Here is a 5970-nt window from a genome sequence, read left to right on the forward strand (position 1 = left end):
TAGGTGGAAATAATTTTACATTCCTCATAAATGACGTAGGAAAGCATTTTTCTCTATTACCTCAACCCTAAAGCCAGGCAGCTGACAGTAAAGAAGATGGAAACCGCAAGGTAAGTTCTATTGATTGACGTACGTGTCCACCAATGTACGACGGAAAGAGGGAGGCGGGAAAAGCCAGCATCCAATCAGAATGCTGGGGCCGCGGGAGGGGCGGAGCTTGCTGAACGGGCTCGCCGCCGGGTCGGCGGGCTGGAGAAGGAGCGAAGATGGCGGAGTGAGGTGCGCCGCGGAGCGCGGCCTCGGGGCCGCGGGCGGGCCCGCCGAGTTCCGCGCCTGAGGAGTGTGGGGGTAAGGCGAGAAGGCTCGCGAGGGGGACGAGCAGGCGGTGGGGATGTGGCGCGCCGGGGTCCGGTCCGGCGGGCCTCAGCGGCCGGCTTCCGTCCTCGGTCGCCCGGGGCGGCCCCCCGCCTTCCGCCAGTGCCGCGCACCCCGCTTTCTCCTCGCGCGCCGCTCCTTCCCCTGACGCCCTTTGTGTATCGGCCCTCTTCTCTGGGGATTGGGCCCCCTCGGATGCACCGACTCCTTTTCTGTGATAGCTTTGCCCTTTTGATGTATTAAAGCCCTCACTTTACGGCTTAGTCGCCACTCCGTTGCGGAGCCTCCGCTACCAGTCGCGGCCTGTCGCGGCCCAGCGTTTGACTCGTTGACCTTGAGATTTGGCCTCAGAAGACCGACTCCTCGGGGCGGAGTACGTGTCGCGTGGGCATGCTCCTTGACCTCTACTGTAGTTACCGGTGTCCACGTTCACCTCCCAAACTTTTCTGATGCCCGATAGCAGCTTTGTCCTTGTGTGTCCTGATAATTGCCCGATGGTGTACAGTTGGGTTTTTATAGCGTGAGCTTGAGAAATGGCTTTTGGACACATTCTTACAGAATTAGTGAAAGGTGTGGGGGGGTTATATACTGTCGCAATACCATCGAGCATTTGTATTTGGTTCTTGTGGAGTTTTTATGGGTTTTCCCCTTTATTTTTGGATGGTATAGCCCCACATTCGATCGGTTTGCCAAATTCTAAGGAAAGTTCTTACATGTTAATTCGGTTTCTTAATTGGTGAAGCCTCTTAAAAATGTAGCACGAATTTAGTTGAGTCCAGTTGAAATGGTTCATTGTACAGATAATTGCTTCTGGTAGATTATGTGCTCTGCTGGCCAGATAATTTGCAGAGATGAGACTTTCTTGTAACGAAGTGCTGCTCAATAAGCTCTTCCTGTCGGTTTTGTCTGTTTTTATCTCATCTAGGAAAATAAAGATGATGTGAGACAAAGGAAAGAAGTGGAATATGGGTCCTCTCTCCTTATAGGGGAGTGGCAGTATGCCCGAACACATAGATCTTAAGCTAGAGAGTATACAGGTTTGGGAATTTCATGCACATGGTTCCATTTTTGTGGAGAGAAGAGGGCCGATAGCCTCATCAGATTCTCTAAAAGGAACAGGGAGAGAATGCTTCCAGTTTTGACGTCTCCAAAATCGTATAAATATGTGCATCATTTCCATAAAAAACAGTAACTGCTTTATGATGGTTCTGTCTGAATATTTTGAGATAGTGTTTTTGTGTTGTGTTTTAAGCTTAGTTCATTTCCATTTTGCACACTAATTGCACCTCACACCAGTAGGGGCTCTATCATCACTTGCACTTTCTTTGTATTTTCAGCTTTCACCTCATAAGAAGAACATTTTCCTTGACCTTTAGGTGCTTTTATATTTTCTTCATCTCAGAAAGAACAAAAGAATTCTGAACTCAGGACTTGGCAAGTAAGTAACAATGGGTTAACCAGTCCAAATAAAATTCTTGCAGTTTGAAAGTAGCCAGCTAGAAGTAGAACAAGAAACTGTTACCTTCAGTAGAAGGTAACTTAGTAACAAAAGTGACTATAAATTATTGATGTTTAAGCCAAATCTTTTATTTCCTCAACGAAAGCAGTGTATAAAAAGAAAATAAAAACTTGATCATCTGTTCTACCATTAATTTTTATTACATAAAGGCAAAAAGAGACATGTCATTAGCTCAATGGGAATCAAGTGATGAATAAATAAATATAACTAGGAACATCTTAGAATGTACACTACTTCTCACTGCCTCATTAGCTGACATGTTGCATTTAGGGCAATAGTAAAAAAAATCTCGCATACCCTGCATGGCGTTCCCTGCTGGCTGTAAATCCTGACCCAGTCAGCTCTGCTAGTTTGTAGAAAATGGCCTAGCCTTTCGGCCGGAAATGCCATCTTGCAGTGACCTGCCCAAAATGACGAACAAGGGAAAGAGGATGGGCACCCGCTAACTGTTCTCCAAACCCTTCAGGGAGCATGACTTTGTTCCGCTAGCCACATATATGCAGATCTACAAGAAAGGTGACATTGTGGACAATCAAGGGCATGGACACTGTTCAGAAAGGAATGACGCACTAATGTCACCAGGGGAAAACCAGACGTATTTACAATGTGACCCAGCATGCCATTGGCACTGTGAACAAGCAAGATCTTGGAGAATGTGCTTATTGAGCACATTCAGCACTCGAAGAGCTGGTGCAGCTTCCTGAAGCGTGTGAAGGAGAATGACCAGAAGGAGGAGGCCAAGGAGAAAGGCATCTGGGTACAGCTGAAGTGTCAGCCTGCCCCCCAAAGAGGCCCCCTTTGTGGGGACCAGTGGGAAAGAGCCCGAGCTGCTGGAGCCTGGGTTCATGGCTTAGTCTGTGTGAAATAAAGCTGTCCCGCGAGGGGGAAAAATGGCCTAAATCCAAGTGCAGAAGTCACATTGCAAAGACCAGCAAGCTCTGCTGCAGGCTGGCAGTGCTCCAGACCTGCAGCCCTTGGCTGCAAGCCCCAGGGCGCCATCTCTGGAATGACTCCTGGAGCCAGAGGTTACTGCAGTTTCACAGAATGCCGTTTTTTCACTTAACATTCAGTAAGTCAGGAGTGACTGCTTTTTAAAATGTCATACAAATAGTAATAGTCCAATCATTAATTTTAGCATACTGTAATATTCCTAGGTACGAGTTTATTTTTCTGTGCCAAGTATTGGTATCTGTTGAATTTACCATTGAAGTAGATTCTGTCCAAAGACTAAGTAGTATACGTAGTGTGCTTTCTTAGTTGATAGTCCTATCTACAGCAGACTTCATACCTATTAGTCAAATTCTTGATTTATATCATTCAGTGTACAATTGCTTTAAGGTTTAAAAATGGTGCTTCTATGAGAGGGGTCTTCAGAAAAAATTGAATTCAACTGGGATTTTCCCGCCATTGCATATATTTTATTAGAGGAAAAACTAGTGGGGCAAAGTGTCCTTAAAGTAATAGTCTTTGTTATAAGCCCTTGGTGGGAGACTTTACTGCTTGGATTTAGAACTCTTAAGTTCAGGTATACAGTAATAGAAACTTGTCATTGGAATACTCTAATATTGATAGCAATCTAAAAATCCACAATTGTGAACTGATGTAAATAAATTTTGGTGCTTCTATATTTATACCTTTAGCTCTCCTGATATGGAGTGATCTCTAATATATATAAAAGAAAGCGCAAGGAAAACAATGCTTATACTGTCCTTTCATTGAGGGGGATACATTTATTTATAAAGATGTTATGATAGTCATAGAATATCTCTAAAAAGGTAAGAAACTTTTATTTTTTATTTCATATCACATCATTTAAATAAATAATTTTTTCAAAGAAAGGAAGCATTCAATAGTTGATAAATGTCACATTGATAAAAGTTACATTTTTGCTCAGGCAGTGGTTCTTTATTAGTGTAAGCTCCCTTTCTGGGGTGTGGAAACATTCCAACTAGGCTTGTAGCTTTTTTTTTATAATGACTCTTAAAAATTAAATTTGAGTGATTATAATAATAACCATTTCATTTTGTGAAGTTATTCTGAATTCACTATGTAAAAAAAGGAGTATTATTTCCTATGATGTGTCATTTTTCCTATACTTCAAGGAAGCAAAGTATATCATTTATATATTTATAAATGATATATATAATTTATTGCTGTGTAACAAGTTACCCAAACTTTAATAGATTAAAGCCAGTAAATATTTATTACCTTGTCTCAAGTTTGTTGGGTCAGGAATTTGGGAACAGCTTAGCTAGAAGTTTCTGGTTTGAGACCTTCTTAAGAGGTTTCAGTCCAGAAATTGGTTGGCGGGATGAACAACAGAAATGTGGGTGAAGGGAGACAGCAGTTGGTGTAAGATATGAAAACAATAATAATTATAATTTTATCAAGGGGTCATGGGGGGAAGAGGAGCTGATACCAAGGGCTCAAGTATAAAGTAAATGTTTAGAAAATGATGTACATATGGCAACATAGGTACAAATATGCTTGATACAATTGATGTATGGAATGTTATGAGAGCTGTAAGAGCCCCCAATAAAATGATTGTTAAAAAGAAGAGAAATTGTTTGGGGCACCAGTATCTGATCCACTTCCAGGCTGACTCATCCAAATGACTAACAAATTGGTCATGGTTGGTTAAAACTCAAACGATTCTGACTCATAGTGACTCTATAGGGTTCCCAAGGATATAAATCTTAATAGGAGCAGATAGCTTTCTCTTTTGGAGTGGCTGATGGTTTTGATCTGTATACCTTGTGACTTACCCAAGTGTCATCAGTGTGGTTTGTTCCCAAAACCCACTGCCTTCAGTTCTAATGCTTAGCAACCCTATCAAGGGTTTCTCTTTTAACTGGAGCAGAGAGCCTCAACCTTCTCCTGTAGAGCACCTGTTGGGTTTGAACTGCTAATCTTTGAGATACCGTTCAAGTGCTTACCCAGCAGTACTGACTCCATTCCTCCCAATGTAGGCCACCTCCAGGTCTGCTAGAAGTGACCTCATGATATAGCCGCTGGCTTCTCCCTGAACAGCAATCCAAGAGAACAATGCAGAAGCCACAGAGTCCTTTATGATCTTGCCATAACATTCTTTTGTCCTGTGGATTTATTGGTGTGGGAACAGATTATCAAAAGGTATAAATACCAGGAGCCAACAGTCACTGGGGACCTTGGAGGCTGACTTTCACAAAGTCATTTGACTCTAATATGGGTTTATAAAGCCAACATTCCTAAACAAGAAACTTCAGAGAGTCAGAAGTGTCTGGTGAGGTACGCAGTGAATATCATATGTATCTGCAATTTCTAGTTTGCTCCCTTAACTCTAGGATCAATATCTACTTAAATTTTTAATGCATGTAAGTATATTTAGAGGAGCTCTGGTCTTCTGGTGGCTTTGTCGAGTAGGCACTGGATTATTAACGACCCAACATTCAAACCCACCCATCACTTCTCAGGGAAAGATGAAGCTGCCTGTATCCCTTAAGATTTATAAAGCCTTGGAAACCCTATGTTGATTTGTTAGGTGCTCTTGGCACCATCCTTAAAATTGTTCTTGGTTTGAGCCCATTGTAGCCATTGTGTCAGTCATCTTGTCAAAGGCCTTCCTCTTTTGTTGTTGCCCCTCCATTTTACCAAGCATGATGTCCTATTCCAGGGACTGCTCTGATATGAGAAGAAGTCTTGCCATCCTTGCTTCTAAGGAGCACCTTGACCAAACTTCTTCCAAGGAAGTGTCTGTGGGTCGGGTCTGTATGCCAGCAGTGGAACATCTGAAAGGTGAGTGAGGGAAGCAGTTTGACTTACAACAGCACTTCAGAGAATAAAATACATAGGAACATATCTAACAGGGATGTGAAGGAATTATACCGTAAAGATTGTCCCGCACTACTAGAAAAGACTAAAGAAGAGTAAAATACATGGAAAGATGTTCCATGTTCATTGTGTTAGTTTGGGTAAACTACAGAAACAAATCCACAGAAACTCATGTACGTAAGAGAGACTTTTATATAAAGGTAATGTACCATTTATATAAAAGAGACCTTTATATAAAGGGTACATTAAGGAAGCATCCCAGCCCA

At 42.3% G+C, this 5970-nt stretch overlaps 1 long non-coding RNA gene and 1 pseudogene across 1 annotated transcript in view; both read left to right on the top strand.

The window, feature by feature from the left end:
* Positions 1-254: 254 nt before the first annotated feature.
* The window catches only part of LOC123521415, an 8043-nt gene continuing 2327 nt past the window's right edge, over positions 255-5970 (top strand). The window contains exons 1-3 of the long non-coding RNA XR_006679859.1: positions 255-348; positions 1713-1813; positions 5547-5668. This is a non-coding gene — a long non-coding RNA (uncharacterized LOC123521415). The remainder of the gene's footprint in view (positions 349-1712; positions 1814-5546; positions 5669-5970) is intronic.
* LOC101653706 lies at positions 1833-3003 on the top strand (annotated as a pseudogene).

Source organism: Echinops telfairi, unplaced genomic scaffold (genome assembly GCF_000313985.2).
Source record: "Echinops telfairi isolate 266 unplaced genomic scaffold, ASM31398v2 ScPeMD7_18;HRSCAF=68, whole genome shotgun sequence".
NCBI classification, from domain to species: Eukaryota; Metazoa; Chordata; class Mammalia; order Afrosoricida; family Tenrecidae; genus Echinops; species Echinops telfairi.